The sequence below is a fragment of the Zonotrichia albicollis genome, chromosome 27, assembly GCF_047830755.1.
Source record: "Zonotrichia albicollis isolate bZonAlb1 chromosome 27, bZonAlb1.hap1, whole genome shotgun sequence".
NCBI classification, from domain to species: domain Eukaryota; kingdom Metazoa; phylum Chordata; class Aves; order Passeriformes; family Passerellidae; genus Zonotrichia; species Zonotrichia albicollis.
This window is the reverse complement of record NC_133845.1, coordinates 8,471-24,218: the sequence shown is the minus strand read 5'-3', so window position 1 is coordinate 24,218 and position 15,748 is coordinate 8,471. Positions and strand designations below refer to the sequence as shown.

Below are 15,748 nucleotides of genomic sequence, written 5' to 3'. Positions count from 1 at the left end.
GGGGGCCGCCATCTTGCCGGAAACCACGTGTCGGCATGGGCGCCGCCATCTTGCCGGAATCCACGTGTCGGCATGGGCGCCGCCATCTTGACCGAATCCATGTGTCGGCATGGGCGCCGCCATCTTGCCGGAATCCACGTGTCGTTATGGGCGCCTCCATCTTGCCGGAAACCACGTGTCTTCATCAGCGCCGCCATCTGTCCGAGCCCAGAGTCTACCCCGACGTCTTAGATGCCCCTCCCCGCGACGCCGCCGGCCTCACGCGAACCGGAATATCATTCCGGCCCCCGGGGACCCGCGGAAAGCGCAAAAATCCCGGCAAAAATCGAGAAAAAAGATCCGGTCATGGGGGCCGCCATCTTGCCGGAAACCACGTGTCGGCATGGGCGCCGCCATCTTGCCGGAATCCACGTGTCGGCATGGGCGCCGCCATCTTGCCGGAAACCACGTGTCTTTATGGGCGCCGCCATCTTGCCGGAATCCACGTGTCGTTATGGGCGCCGCCATCTTGACCGAATCCACGTGTCGGCACGGGCGCCGCCATCTTGCCGGAAACTACGTGTCTTCATCAGCGCCGCCATCTATCCGAGCCCAGAGGCTTCCCCGATGCCTTAGATGCCCCTCACCGCGACACCGCCGGCCTCACGCGATCCGGAATATCATTCCGGCCCCCGGGGACCCGCGGAAAGCGCAAAAATCCCGGCAAAAATCGAGAAAAAAGATCCGGTCATGGGGGCCGCCATCTTCCCGGAAACCATGTGTCGGCATGGGCGCCGCCATCTTGCCGGAATCCACGTGTCGGCACGGGCGCCGCCATCTTGCCGGAATCCACGTGTCGGTATGGGCGCCTCCATCTTGCCGGAAACTCCGTGTCTTCATCAGCGCCGCCATCTATCCGAGCCCAGAGGCTACCCCGACGCCTTAGATGCCCCTCCCCGCGACGCCGCCGGCCTCACGCGAACCGGAATATCATTCCGGCCCCCGGGGACCCGCGGAGAGCGCAAAAATCCCGGCAAAAATCGAGAAAAAAGATCCGGTCATGGGGGCCGCCATCTTGCCGGAAACCACGTGTCGGCATGGGCGCCGCCATCTTGCCGGAATCCACGTGTCGGCATGGGCGCCGCCATCTTGCCGGAAACCACGTGTCTTTATGGGCGCCGCCATCTTGCCGGAATCCACGTGTCGGTATGGGCGCCGCCATCTTGCCGGAACCACGTGTCGTTATGGGCGCCGCCATTTTGCCGGAAACCACGTGTCGGCACGGGCGCCGCCATCTTGGATTAGGGTTAGTTTTAATCGGTAATTTTAACAATTAGGGTTAATTTTAAAGCTCTTTTAGGATTATTTAAGGATTTTTTAAAGGTTCTTGGGGGATTTTTACGGGTGTTTTAGGGGCTTTTTAAAAGTAGGGCATTTTGAGTGTATTCGGAGGCTCTTTTTAGGGTTCTGTGGGGTGTTTAAGATACATTTTCTCTCTCTCTTTCTAACTTTGTTTTCCTTTGTAGCTTTAGTTTAAAAAAGCAGCAGTAGAAAAGTTATTTACGGTTAGGTTTATTTGAGTTTTTATTAGGGTTCAATGGTGTGGGATGTTTGTTCTGTTAGTAATAGAAATAGGTTTTGTTTTGATGTGCTGCGATGGGATGAGCGTGTGCTGCGTACCGGTGCTGACAAAGGTACAGTATTTTTATGGCTCTGATGTGTCGGGTTAATGAATTTATATGGTCTAATATGTCTAATATGGTCTAATATGATGAAAATAAAAATAAATATACATTTAAAAATAAATATAAAATTATAGTGGTAAACAGAAATATAGAAATCAAATAGATAAATACATAAAACTATAATATATTGTATATTATTGTAACATAACATATAAATTATAGTCTATTATATATATAAACAAAGATATATAACTATAGAATGTAAATATAAAAACAGTAAATTATATTGGAGATTTTTTTTTGTTTTTTTAGGTTATAGGCTGGGTTTTATAATAAATGTGGTGGTGGGCTTTGCTGCAGCTGGAATTTGTATCTATTTCAGGAAGCGTCATATAGTATATCCTGCAATTTAATAGATCCCCTGCTATGTTAGTTGTAGTGGAAGAAGCTGAATGAAACCAGGACACTGAACTTTGGTGCACCAAACCCCTGCCAATAACAGGTTTTCAAATAACAAACCCACAGTTTACAACAATGTTAAAAGCCCAGCCTACAAAAATACCAAACTCCCAGCCAAAAAAAAAAACTAAAAACTTGGCCTACAAAAATATCGAACAAACCAGCCTATAAAAAACTGCATTTCAAAATACCAGAACAACCTAGTTTCAAAATAATAGGAAACCCAATTTCAAGGTACACAGGAGCTGAGGGCTGCGGGGCAGAGGGACCGGTTGAGGGGTAAAGGGAGAGGCCTTGAGGGCTGGACAGTCCAGTGGAGATCAGGGGCACAGGATACAGCTGTACCACCCCCTCACCCCAGCCCTAACCTCAGCCTAACCAGCTCCCCTAAAAACAGCCTTTTCCCCCAACAGCAGCACAACACAGCAACCCTAACAGCGAGACCAGAGAGCAACCCTCACACACCAGGACAATGACAGAACCCTCAGAGAACAACAGACCCACTGCGGCTAGAGAGCAACAGGTAGAGTTTGGAGACTGAGCACGTCTTTTTGAGTTTTTTTCCCAGGACTTTTAAAGGTATTTAGGGGATTTTGGAAGGGACTTCTCTGGGACTTTTTAGGGTACTGTTGGGGCTTTTTCAAAGCCATTCTGTGATTCCCTAGAATATTTTGAAGATTATGGTCAGGGTCAGAGGAAACACCCTCTGAAAAGGCAGAGTTTTAGGACTGCAGTGGAATGCTTTAGAAAGGGGTCAGCGGTGGCACAGCAGGTCGGGTCCCACACTGCCAGTCCAAAGGTTGTAAGTTTTAGACCCAGCTAAGTTGTTGTGGTCAGGGTTAGATGCTCTCAGCTTTGGTCTGGGAGAATTTCTGCACAGAAAAACTCACCCCCTGAGTTTGCTGATGCCAGTTTGCAGGAGGTCCTTGGCACTGCCAGAGCAGCCCGAGTTCTCGGTGGGGGCAGCTTTGCTCCTGGAGAAATCCTGTGCTGGCCCTCTTCCCTGTAAAACCAAACTCACCCCTGCTGCATGTCGACGTCCATCCGCAGGAGGCACGTGGCACTCCAAGGGCAGCAAGAGTTCTTGGTGTTGGCAGCTGCGGACTGCGAGAAATTGTTCTCTGCAGTTTTGGAGGCCGAATTGCAGTTTCTGCCATGGGCACACAGAGAGGAAAGGCTGTTAATTTCCTTAGAAAGGAAAGCCTGGCACCCCATGGTTTAAGGGGCAGACAAAGGGTTGTATAGGGGAAAGAGCTCCTCACAGGACCTTTCTTCACCTCAGCCCCCACTCCAAGGTCTAGCAGGCCCCCGTGTGACAAGCTGCTTTCGGAGGGTTGCCCGGGCACACCTGCACAGGGAGCTGCTAGGCCAGAGGGACTAACGGGGACGGTCGGAGCATCCAGCACGGACTAGGAAACAGCCAGACCCACCTGGGCACTGAGCATCACTTTGAGAAAACGCCAAGGGAAGAGCCCTTTTGGCCAAGGGCCAGCAACTGAGCAGGCCAGGCAGCAAGTGGGGTTCCAGGAGAGGGCTTTCAACTTTCCCCTTTTACAGTGTCAGTCCCTCTCCAAAGCCCCCAGACCCTCCAGAGCACTCCCAGAAAGGAGAGGGGTTATTAGGAGAAAAAGAGTTTATAAAAAAGGGAAAAAGCTTCATTTTCCATTAGTTTTTGTGTTCAAACTGGTAGGGACTTGGATTCCCCTGCAATTTTAATGGTCTCAGTTGAAAGAATCCCTGCCTTTTCTATGCTGTTAGGGGTGTTAATTGACAGGGAGTCCTCATTCTCTATTATTTGGCAGTTTAAAAAGAAGGGGAAAATCTTGACAATGTTTCTTATGGGTTTGAATTAAGGGTAGCCACCCCTTTTTGTTGTCCTGAGGCCCAAATTGAGGGAGAAGGCCAGCTATCCCTCCATCCTAAGGGTTTGAACTGAGGGAAAAATCCTTCTTTTTTCATCACTGGAGAGATTTAAAGTGTGGAAAGCCCCTCTTTTCCCAATATTTAAGGAGAGCAAATTAAAGGGCAGAAACTATTTATTTGCCATTGTATTAGCTTCAGTAGAGGTAACTGCCCCATTTCCTCTTTTTAAGGAGTTCACTGGAAGGAAGCTCTGCCTTTTTCAGCATCTTAAGGGTTTAAAACTACATTTCAGGGCACTTCTTTCTATGCTGTAGGACCAAGTATCTCAGAGAAGGATGAGCCTCACATGCCCTTAACCCTTACACTGCCTGGGAGGCTTTTATTTTTCTTATTTTTCCTTATAATGTAGATAGCCTAAATTAGAGGTCCCAAGGAGACTTAGACTATTCATACCATTAGTATTCTTCTCCACCCAGCTTAGTCACATGGGAAATACTACTTAGTAGCCACTAAGGAATAATTACCTAAGTTAACAGCAAATTACCCAATCTATCTAGTTATGCTGCCTAAACAGAAAGTTTTATTTCTTACCAGTTTGCTGCCCTTTTGCTCCAAGCAGTTGCTACAAAAAAGAAAGCGCTGTTATTTTTCTGAAGAGCTTTCTTCTATAACAAGCACTTTATTCCCCTTGAATTTGAGTCAGAGAGGCCAAACAGCTGCAGCTGCTCTGAGGGCTTTTATACTCGGTGGGATTTGCCCCCTCCCTTTTCATGGGTGCCATGGGAACGAGAGGCGGGCACCATCAGGGGTATATTAACCCCAGCCTTGGCTGTGGGGCTTCATTCCCTCTCTGGGATGTGCTGGGGTAAGAACTCTCCTCTCATTTCAGTGAAGAGGCTCTTTCAGCTCATCTCAACTTCTTTCCAGCAGGTGTTTCTGGGCATCTAAAGCATAGAGGCTTTGAAGATTCTGTGAAGTAAACAGCATGGAATACAGGGAGTATTTAGACTCATGATTTTGGCTTTTGTGTTTAGGGGTGGTAAAGTGCATTTGTAATTTCTGGTTTTGTTCTTGTTTTGTTTTGTATTTTTTTTTAGGAGGAGCGCAGCATCCAGAGATTCCTGGTTGTGTCAAGTACAACACTTTTTTCAGCAGATTCATCATGTCACAAGAGGGATCCGCCCAGTGTCAAGGATGATGTCTGAGATTGAGGCATCAGGTGAGTTGAGGATTGTGATTAGGAGAGGGAATGTGAGCAGGCATACAGTTAGGAATTATTGTGGGTGGGGGGAGGTTTGAAGGTAGCAGGGTGAAAAAGGATGTTTATTTGAGGACCCCCCCCTAAGGCTTCTCAGAAGCCTAGCAGAGGTATTCCCATGTCCTACAGCACACAAGGTTATCTACTGCACTCATAGGAATGCTATCCAACTTTGCCTTTCTCTAACCCAGGTGCCACTGCTAATAAAGGCCACAGCCTTGGAATCAGGGTGAAGCTGGAGCCTAAAGCACCCAGGCACACTCAGGAGAGGGCAAGTAGCTGACTTGCTGGGATTTGGCCCACATAACTCTGGACTCATACTTTGGTTTTGGTTTTCTTTATTGTAGCTAACCAAGAAGCTAACAGGCCATCACGAGGCGTTCCAAGGCAGACTCATTTCAGGTGCAACATGGATCCACATCACCAATCATCCAAACGATAAGTTGGGGGCCAGGGCTTGGAGATGGGATGATGGGAGAGTAGCAGGTTGGGAGATCTTGGGGCAGATGTAAAAATTAGCAGAGGGAAAAGCAATCTTCTCCAAGGGCCTCTTAGGACAGCTAAAGGGAGAGGCTCTACTTTTGATGGCAGCTTTCAGGCAGGCAGTGCAGAACAGTTCTGGTCTATGTTGTAAGTGTGTCACCTTATATTGTGTGTACTTACACTCTATGTACACTTGCACTGTATGCATCAGCTTATAATGTGTGTACTTACATTGTACCAATTATGATTGGAACTGCCCTGCCCTGGCCCGTAGTCACAGTTAGGTGGAAGAGTTATAAAAACTGTACCATTCATCTGTGTTTTGTGGGATTTTGGGTAGAAAATTTATTGGGCCAGTGCGGGGACAAGTCCTAGCTGTCAGATAGACACTCGTTGACCCCTTCCTGTTGTCTCACAGGTCCCCGAGGCTACCGATTTCCCCGGAATCTACCATTTGACGTCAAGGAGCGGCAGCCAGAAGATGCATTGAAGCACGTTCTTCAGCGTCTCGGGTAAGGGCCGCAGCGAGCGTGTGAGCGTGCGTGAGAGCATGTGAATGTGTCTGTCTGAGTCCGCTTGTCTCTGCGTGTGTGAGCGCACGCTGACTGGTTTTACCCTTGTGTGTATGACTTTTGCTTTTCAGGTTTTTCATCTCATTTTTAAATTTAGAATAAAAAATCCCCAGCCGGGGTTTTTTTTTTTCCCCCCCGGCTGGGTTTTTTTTTCCTCGGTCCCGGTCGGTCTGCGAGGCGACGTTCATCGCCAAAGTTTGGGCACGGACCATCCAGGGACCGGGGTTTTTGTCAGGCAGGAGGATTTTTTGGAGGTTCCCGGGAACCACGTTCCCAAGGACCAATGATTGCTGGGGTGTAATTTAGCAGTTGTGATGAGAGGGATGGTGAGTTTGTGTGTAATCTGAAGGGAGAGGTTATGGTAGATGAATGGTGGTTTTTGTGTGCTTTTGTTGTTTTGGGTTTCTTGTAACAATAACTCAACATGTAATGAAAATAGAAAAAGGTTATCACTTTGTGTTGATATGTGTATTGCTCTGTACTGCTCTGTATTGCTCCATATGTAAGTTTGACTTTTACCAGTGTGTCTATGGATTGTATATGCACGTGCGTTTGTATACACTGTTTCTATGTATTTTGCTGATGTCTAAATAAAAACATGCATTTAATAAAGTTGAATCAACCCTAATCAAGATACCCCCTGCCCTTCCCTACCCCCACCGCGGCTCCTGTCTTTTTTGGGTGCGGTTTTGTAATTTCTTTCCTCTGTATTTCTTCCTTTTGCTCCTCACTTTCCTTTTCTATTTCTAACTTAACTTCCATCTGTCTCTAACCCTTTGATTCTGTTTCTCACTCTTTGTGACACTGTGTCTCTGCTTCTGTAACTCTGTTTCCATCTGCTTTCTTTTATTTGTCCATTTCACTATTTCTGTCTAACTGTATGTATTTTTCTCTCTTGTCTATACTTTGCACCTTATTTCTTTTTCTTTGTAACTTTCACCCTCGCTCTTCTTGCTTCTGTTTCTCTGTGTTCTCCTTTTCCTTGGTTTGTCTTTTTTGCTCTCAGTCTTTTCATTTTTCACTCTGCCCTGAATTTTCTAATCCTAACCACTTTCTTTTCCCTCCAAGTCCTGTCTTTCCTTTTTCCCACCCTCCTTTTCTTTTCTCTCTGTCTTGGTTTCTCTCTCTGTTTTCTTTTCTCTTTCTGTCTCTCTGTCTTTTCTTCTCTATCTCCCTCTCTTCTTTTTCTCTCTGTTTTTTTCTCTGTCTTCTTTTCTCTCTGTTTTCCTCTGTCTTTTTTTTCCCTGTCTCTTCCTCTTCTTTTCACTCTTTTTCATTCTCTCTATTTTTTTCAGCCTTTACTTCTCTCTCTCTTTTCTCTCTCTCTCTCTCTCTCTAACTTTGTTTTCCTTTCTAGCTTTAGTTTAAAAAAGCAGCAGTAGAAACTTTCAGGCTCCCGGGGAGTAAAGGAAAAAAATAAAAAATTTAAAAATACAAAACAAACCCTTTATTCCCCGGGAGCCTGAAATTTTCTACTGCTGCAACCGGACATATAATTTTTATTCTTTTTACTATATACATTATATAGGAACCCCACCCTCTCCTAATCAGGACCCCCAGCTGACACCAATCAAGCCTAATCAGCACCCCCAGCTCACACCAATCAAGCCTAATCAGTACCCCCAGCTGACACACCCCCAGCTGACACCAATCAAGCCTAATCAGTACCCCCAGCTGACACCAATCAAGCCTAATCAGTACCCCCAGCTGATACCAATCAAGCCTAATCAGTACCCCCAGCTGACACACCCCCAGCTGACACCAATCAAGCCTAATCAGTACCCCCAGCTGACACCCCCCCAGCTGACACCAATCAAGCCTAATCAGTACCCCCAGCTGACACCAATCAAGCCTAATCAGTACCCCCAGCTGACACACCTCCAGCTGACACCCCCCCAGCTGACACCAATCAAGCCTAATCAGTACCCCCAGCTGACACCAATCAAGCCTAATCAGTACCCCCAGCTGACACACCCCCAGCTGACACCAATCAAGCCTAATCAGTACCCCCAGCTGACAGCAATCAAGCCTAATCAGTACCCCCAGCTGACACCAATCAAGCCTAATCAGTCTCACCTACCACTAGACAGCACCCCTATACCCAAGCACCGACCCTGTCACCAAGCCCTGCCCCTAGGTCCCCCCCCCCCCCTCCCCAAACCACAGCCCCCCCCCAGCCAAGCCCGCGCCGCCCCGGCCCTAGCCGCCCCCAGGGACCGCCTCCCACCGGCCACCCCCGCCCCTAGGCGCCCCAGTCCCCGGACACCGCCCCCCCCGTCGCCAAGCCCCCGCCCCCTAACACCACCCCCGGTACCCAAGCGCCCCGCATCCGGGCTCCGCCCCGCCCCCGGGCGCCACCGCCCCGCCCCCGGGCACCGCCCCCCCATCGCCGTGCCCCCCGCCCCCGGGCGCCACCTCCCCTCCCCGAGCCCCCGCCCCCGTGCGCCCCCACTCCGTCGCCGGGCCGCCGCGGCCAGAAGCCGCCCACACGGCTCAGAAGCCCCTCCCCGCGACGCCGCCGGCCGCACGGGAACCGGAATAACACTCCGGCCACGGGGGACAGGGGGAAAGCGCAAAAAACCCGGCAAAAATAGAGAAAAAACAATCCGGTCATGGCGGCCGCCATGTTGCCGGAAGTGACGTAATTTGGACGGCGCCGCCATCTTGTCCCCTTACCACGTGTCGGCATGGGGGCCGCCATCTTGCCAGAAACCACGTGTCGGCATGGGGGCCGCCATCTTGCCGGAAACCACGTGTCGGCATGGGGGCCGCCATCTTGCCGGAAACCACGTGTCGGCATGGGCGCCGCCATGTTGCCGGAAACCACGTGTCTTCATGGGCGCCGCCATCTTGCCGGAAACCACGTGTCGGCATGGGCGCAGCCATCTTGCTGGAAACCACGTGTCGGCATGGGCGCCGCCATCTTGCCAGAAACCACGTGTCTTTATGGGCGCTGCCATCTTGCCGGAAACCACGTGTCGGCATGGGCGCCGCCATCTTGCCGGAAACCACGTGTCCTCATGGGCGCCGCCATCTTGCAGGCAAACACACATGGGCGCCTCCATTTTGCCAGAAACCACGTGATATTATGGGCGCAGCCATTTTGCTCCAAGTCACGTGACCACCGCCATCTTAGAAAACAATCACGTGACGACGTGCGGGCCGCCATCTTGGATTAGGGTGAGTTTTAATCGGTAATTTTAACAATTAGGGCTAATTTTAAGGGGTAATTTTAAGGGTTACAGTTTATTTTAACATTATTTGAGGTTCGGGATGTGGTTTAGGGTTCAGGGTGGGGTCCGGGATCGGTTATTGCCCTCGGGTGAGGGTTGGGGGCGGGGTTTAGGGTTCGGGGTGGGGTCCAGAATCAGGTTTAGGCCTCGGGTGAGGGTGAGGCCTCGGGCAAGGGGTGTGGGGGTGAGGGTTAGGGTTAGGGTTAGGGTTAGGGTTAGGGTTAGGGTTAGGGTTAGGGTTAGGGTTAGGGTTAGGGTTAGGGTTAGGGTTAGGGTCAGGGTTAGGGTCAGGGTCAGGGTCAGGGTCAGGGTCAGGGTTAGGGTTAGGGTTAGGGTTAGGGTTAGGGTTAGGGTTAGGGGTTAGGGTTAGGGTTAGGGTTAGGGTTAGGGTTAGGGGTTAGGGTTAGGGTTAGGGTTAGGGTTAGGGTTAGGGTTAGGGTTAGGGTTAGGGTTAGGGTTAGGGTTAGGGTTAGGGTTAGGGTTAGGGTTAGGGTTAGGGTTAGGGTTAGGGTTAGGGTTAGGGTTAGGGTTAGGGTTAGGGTTAGGGTTAGGGTTAGGGTTAGGGTTAGGGTTAGGGTTAGGGTTAGGGTTAGGGTTAGGGTTAGGGTTAGGGTTAGGGTTAGGGTTAGGGTTAGGGTTAGGGTTAGGGTTAGGGTTAGGGTTAGGGTTAGGGTTAGGGTTAGGGTTAGGGTTAGGGTTAGGGTTAGGGTTAGGGTTAGGGTTAGGGTTAGGGTTAGGGTTAGGGTTAGGGTTAGGGTTAGGGTTAGGGTTAGGGTTAGGGTTAGGGTTAGGGTTAGGGTTAGGGTTAGGGTTAGGGTTAGGGTTAGGGTTAGGGTTAGGGTTAGGGTTAGGGTTAGGGTTAGGGTTAGGGTTAGGGTTAGGGTTAGGGTTAGGGTTAGGGTTAGGGTTAGGGTTAGGGTTAGGGTTAGGTTAGGGTTAGGGTTAGGGTTAGGGTTAGGGTTAGGGTTAGGGTTAGGGTTAGGGTTAGGGTTAGGGTTAGGGTTAGGGTTAGGGTTAGGGTTAGGGTTAGGGTTAGGGTTAGGGTTAGGGTTAGGGTTAGGGTTAGGGTTAGGGTTAGGGTTAGGGTTAGGGTTAGGGTTAGGGTTAGGGTTAGGGTTAGGGTTAGGGTTAGGGTTAGGGTTAGGGTTAGGGTTAGGGTTAGGGTTAGGGTTAGGGTTAGGGTTAGGGTTAGGGTTAGGGTTAGGGTTAGGGTTAGGGTTAGGGTTAGGGTTAGGGTTAGGGTTAGGGTTAGGGTTAGGGTTAGGGTTAGGGTTAGGGTTAGGGTTAGGGTTAGGGTTAGGGTTAGGGTTAGGGTTAGGGTTAGGGTTAGGGTTAGGGTTAGGGTTAGGGTTAGGGTTAGGGTTAGGGTTAGGGTTAGGGTTAGGGTTAGGGTTAGGGTTAGGGTTAGGGTTAGGGTTAGGGTTAGGGTTAGGGTTAGGGTTAGGGTTAGGGTTAGGGTTAGGGTTAGGGTTAGGGTTAGGGTTAGGGTTAGGGTTAGGGTTAGGGTTAGGGTTAGGGTTAGGGTTAGGGTTAGGGTTAGGGTTAGGGTTAGGGTTAGGGTTAGGGTTAGGGTTAGGGTTAGGGTTAGGGTTAGGGTTAGGGTTAGGGTTAGGGTTAGGGTTAGGGTTAGGGTTAGGGTTAGGGTTAGGGTTAGGGTTAGGGTTAGGGTTAGGGTTAGGGTTAGGGTTAGGGTTAGGGTTAGGGTTAGGGTTAGGGTTAGGGTTAGGGTTAGGGTTAGGGTTAGGGTTAGGGTTAGGGTTAGGGTTAGGGTTAGGGTTAGGGTTAGGGTTAGGGTTAGGGTTAGGGTTAGGGTTAGGGTTAGGGTTAGGGTTAGGGTTAGGGTTAGGGTTAGGGTTAGGGTTAGGGTTAGGGTTAGGGTTAGGGTTAGGGTTAGGGTTAGGGTTAGGGTTAGGGTTAGGGTTAGGGTTAGGGTTAGGGTTAGGGTTAGGGTTAGGGTTAGGGTTAGGGTTAGGGTTAGGGTTAGGGTTAGGGTTAGGGTTAGGGTTAGGGTTAGGGTTAGGGTTAGGGTTAGGGTTAGGGTTAGGGTTAGGGTTAGGGTTAGGGTTAGGGTTAGGGTTAGGGTTAGGGTTAGGGTTAGGGTTAGGGTTAGGGTTAGGGTTAGGGTTAGGGTTAGGGTTAGGGTTAGGGTTAGGGTTAGGGTTAGGGTTAGGTTAGGGTTAGGGTTAGGGTTAGGGTTAGGGTTAGGGTTAGGGTTAGGGTTAGGGTTAGGGTTAGGGTTAGGGTTAGGGTTAGGGTTAGGGTTAGGGTTAGGGTTAGGGTTAGGGTTAGGGTTAGGGTTAGGGTTAGGGTTAGGGTTAGGTTAGGGTTAGGGTTAGGGTTAGGGTTAGGGTTAGGGTTAGGGTTAGGGTTAGGGTTAGGGTTAGGGTTAGGGTTAGGGTTAGGGTTAGGGTTAGGGTTAGGGTTAGGGTTAGGGTTAGGGTTAGGGTTAGGGTTAGGGTTAGGGTTAGGGTTAGGGTTAGGGTTAGGGTTAGGGTTAGGGTTAGGGTTAGGGTTAGGGTTAGGGTTAGGGTTAGGGTTAGGGTTAGGGTTAGGGTTAGGGTTAGGGTTAGGGTTAGGGTTAGGGTTAGGGTTAGGGTTAGGGTTAGGGTTAGGGTTAGGGTTAGGGTTAGGGTTAGGGTTAGGGTTAGGGTTAGGGTTAGGGTTAGGGTTAGGGTTAGGGTTAGGGTTAGGGTTAGGGTTAGGGTTAGGGTTAGGGTTAGGGTTAGGGTTAGGGTTAGGGTTAGGGTTAGGGTTAGGGTTAGGGTTAGGGTTAGGGTTAGGGTTAGGGTTAGGGTTAGGGTTAGGGTTAGGGTTAGGGTTAGGGTTAGGGTTAGGGTTAGGGTTAGGGTTAGGGTTAGGGTTAGGGTTAGGGTTAGGGTTAGGGTTAGGGTTAGGGTTAGGGTTAGGGTTAGGGTTAGGGTTAGGGTTAGGGTTAGGGTTAGGGTTAGGGTTAGGGTTAGGGTTAGGGTTAGGGTTAGGGTTAGGGTTAGGGTTAGGGTTAGGGTTAGGGTTAGGGTTAGGGTTAGGGTTAGGGTTAGGGTTAGGGTTAGGGTTAGGGTTAGGGTTAGGGTTAGGGTTAGGGTTAGGGTTAGGGTTAGGGTTAGGGTTAGGGTTAGGGTTAGGGTTAGGGTTAGGGTTAGGGTTAGGGTTAGGGTTAGGGTTAGGGTTAGGGTTAGGGTTAGGGTTAGGGTTAGGGTTAGGGTTAGGGTTAGGGTTAGGGTTAGGGTTAGGGTTAGGGTTAGGGTTAGGGTTAGGGTTAGGGTTAGGGTTAGGGTTAGGGTTAGGGTTAGGGTTAGGGTTAGGGTTAGGGTTAGGGTTAGGGTTAGGGTTAGGGTTAGGGTTAGGGTTAGGGTTAGGGTTAGGGTTAGGGTTAGGGTTAGGGTTAGGGTTAGGGTTAGGGTTAGGGTTAGGGTTAGGGTTAGGGTTAGGGTTAGGGTTAGGGTTAGGGTTAGGGTTAGGGTTAGGGTTAGGGTTAGGGTTAGGGTTAGGGTTAGGGTTAGGGTTAGGGTTAGGGTTAGGGTTAGGGTTAGGGTTAGGGTTAGGGTTAGGGTTAGGGTTAGGGTTAGGGTTAGGGTTAGGGTTAGGGTTAGGGTTAGGGTTAGGGTTAGGGTTAGGGTTAGGGTTAGGGTTAGGGTTAGGGTTAGGGTTAGGGTTAGGGTTAGGGTTAGGGTTAGGGTTAGGGTTAGGGTTAGGGTTAGGGTTAGGGTTAGGGTTAGGGTTAGGGTTAGGGTTAGGGTTAGGGTTAGGGTTAGGGTTAGGGTTAGGGTTAGGGTTAGGGTTAGGGTTAGGGTTAGGGTTAGGGTTAGGGTTAGGGTTAGGGTTAGGGTTAGGGTTAGGGTTAGGGTTAGGGTTAGGGTTAGGGTTAGGGTTAGGGTTAGGGTTAGGGTTAGGGTTAGGGTTAGGGTTAGGGTTAGGGTTAGGGTTAGGGTTAGGGTTAGGGTTAGGGTTAGGGTTAGGGTTAGGGTTAGGGTTAGGGTTAGGGTTAGGGTTAGGGTTAGGGTTAGGGTTAGGGTTAGGGTTAGGGTTAGGGTTAGGGTTAGGGTTAGGGTTAGGGTTAGGGTTAGGGTTAGGGTTAGGGTTAGGGTTAGGGTTAGGGTTAGGGTTAGGGTTAGGGTTAGGGTTAGGGTTAGGGTTAGGGTTAGGGTTAGGGTTAGGGTTAGGGTTAGGGTTAGGGTTAGGGTTAGGGTTAGGGTTAGGGTTAGGGTTAGGGTTAGGGTTAGGGTTAGGGTTAGGGTTAGGGTTAGGGTTAGGGTTAGGGTTAGGGTTAGGGTTAGGGTTAGGGTTAGGGTTAGGGTTAGGGTTAGGGTTAGGGTTAGGGTTAGGGTTAGGGTTAGGGTTAGGGTTAGGGTTAGGGTTAGGGTTAGGGTTAGGGTTAGGGTTAGGGTTAGGGTTAGGGTTAGGGTTAGGGTTAGGGTTAGGGTTAGGGTTAGGGTTAGGGTTAGGGTTAGGGTTAGGGTTAGGGTTAGGGTTAGGGTTAGGGTTAGGGTTAGGGTTAGGGTTAGGGTTAGGGTTAGGGTTAGGGTTAGGGTTAGGGTTAGGGTTAGGGTTAGGGTTAGGGTTAGGGTTAGGGTTAGGGTTAGGGTTAGGGTTAGGGTTAGGGTTAGGGTTAGGGTTAGGGTTAGGGTTAGGGTTAGGGTTAGGGTTAGGGTTAGGGTTAGGGTTAGGGTTAGGGTTAGGGTTAGGGTTAGGGTTAGGGTTAGGGTTAGGGTTAGGGTTAGGGTTAGGGTTAGGGTTAGGGTTAGGGTTAGGGTTAGGGTTAGGGTTAGGGTTAGGGTTAGGGTTAGGGTTAGGGTTAGGGTTAGGGTTAGGGTTAGGGTTAGGGTTAGGGTTAGGGTTAGGGTTAGGGTTAGGGTTAGGGTTAGGGTTAGGGTTAGGGTTAGGGTTAGGGTTAGGGTTAGGGTTAGGGTTAGGGTTAGGGTTAGGGTTAGGGTTAGGGTTAGGGTTAGGGTTAGGGTTAGGGTTAGGGTTAGGGTTAGGGTTAGGGTTAGGGTTAGGGTTAGGGTTAGGGTTAGGGTTAGGGTTAGGGTTAGGGTTAGGGTTAGGGTTAGGGTTAGGGTTAGGGTTAGGGTTAGGGTTAGGGTTAGGGTTAGGGTTAGGGTTAGGGTTAGGGTTAGGGTTAGGGTTAGGGTTAGGGTTAGGGTTAGGGTTAGGGTTAGGGTTAGGGTTAGGGTTAGGGTTAGGGTTAGGGTTAGGGTTAGGGTTAGGGTTAGGGTTAGGGTTAGGGTTAGGGTTAGGGTTAGGGTTAGGGTTAGGGTTAGGGTTAGGGTTAGGGTTAGGGTTAGGGTTAGGGTTAGGGTTAGGGTTAGGGTTAGGGTTAGGGTTAGGGTTAGGGTTAGGGTTAGGGTTAGGGTTAGGGTTAGGGTTAGGGTTAGGGTTAGGGTTAGGGTTAGGGTTAGGGTTAGGGTTAGGGTTAGGGTTAGGGTTAGGGTTAGGGTTAGGGTTAGGGTTAGGGTTAGGGTTAGGGTTAGGGTTAGGGTTAGGGTTAGGGTTAGGGTTAGGGTTAGGGTTAGGGTTAGGGTTAGGGTTAGGGTTAGGGTTAGGGTTAGGGTTAGGGTTAGGGTTAGGGTTAGGGTTAGGGTTAGGGTTAGGGTTAGGGTTAGGGTTAGGGTTAGGGTTAGGGTTAGGGTTAGGGTTAGGGTTAGGGTTAGGGTTAGGGTTAGGGTTAGGGTTAGGGTTAGGGTTAGGGTTAGGGTTAGGGTTAGGGTTAGGGTTAGGGTTAGGGTTAGGGTTAGGGTTAGGGTTAGGGTTAGGGTTAGGGTTAGGGTTAGGGTTAGGGTTAGGGTTAGGGTTAGGGTTAGGGTTAGGGTTAGGGTTAGGGTTAGGGTTAGGGTTAGGGTTAGGGTTAGGGTTAGGGTTAGGGTTAGGGTTAGGGTTAGGGTTAGGGTTAGGGTTAGGGTTAGGGTTAGGGTTAGGGTTAGGGTTAGGGTTAGGGTTAGGGTTAGGGTTAGGGTTAGGGTTAGGGTTAGGGTTAGGGTTAGGGTTAGGGTTAGGGTTAGGGTTAGGGTTAGGGTTAGGGTTAGGGTTAGGGTTAGGGTTAGGGTTAGGGTTAGGGTTAGGGTTAGGGTTAGGGTTAGGGTTAGGGTTAGGGTTAGGGTTAGGGTTAGGGTTAGGGTTAGGGTTAGGGTTAGGGTTAGGGTTAGGGTTAGGGTTAGGGTTAGGGTTAGGGTTAGGGTTAGGGTTAGGGTTAGGGTTAGGGTTAGGGTTAGGGTTAGGGTT

At 49.8% G+C, this 15,748-nt stretch overlaps 1 long non-coding RNA gene across 6 annotated transcripts; it reads left to right on the top strand.

The window, feature by feature from the left end:
• Positions 1 to 1,205: 1,205 nt before the first annotated feature.
• On the top strand, positions 1,206 to 6,860 carry LOC141731977 (uncharacterized). 6 transcript variants are annotated; one of them, XR_012583875.1, is made up of 4 exons: positions 1,206 to 1,285; positions 2,537 to 2,646; positions 4,917 to 5,205; positions 5,436 to 6,860. It is a non-coding gene; the product is annotated as an uncharacterized LOC141731977 (long non-coding RNA). The 6 variants fall into 6 exon arrangements; XR_012583874.1 differs by lacking the exon at positions 1,206 to 1,285 and adding an exon at positions 1,292 to 1,673; XR_012583872.1 differs by lacking the exon at positions 1,206 to 1,285 and having other exon boundaries at positions 1,292 to 2,646; positions 5,436 to 5,646; positions 6,146 to 6,860.
• Positions 6,861 to 15,748: the final 8,888 nt, after the last annotated feature.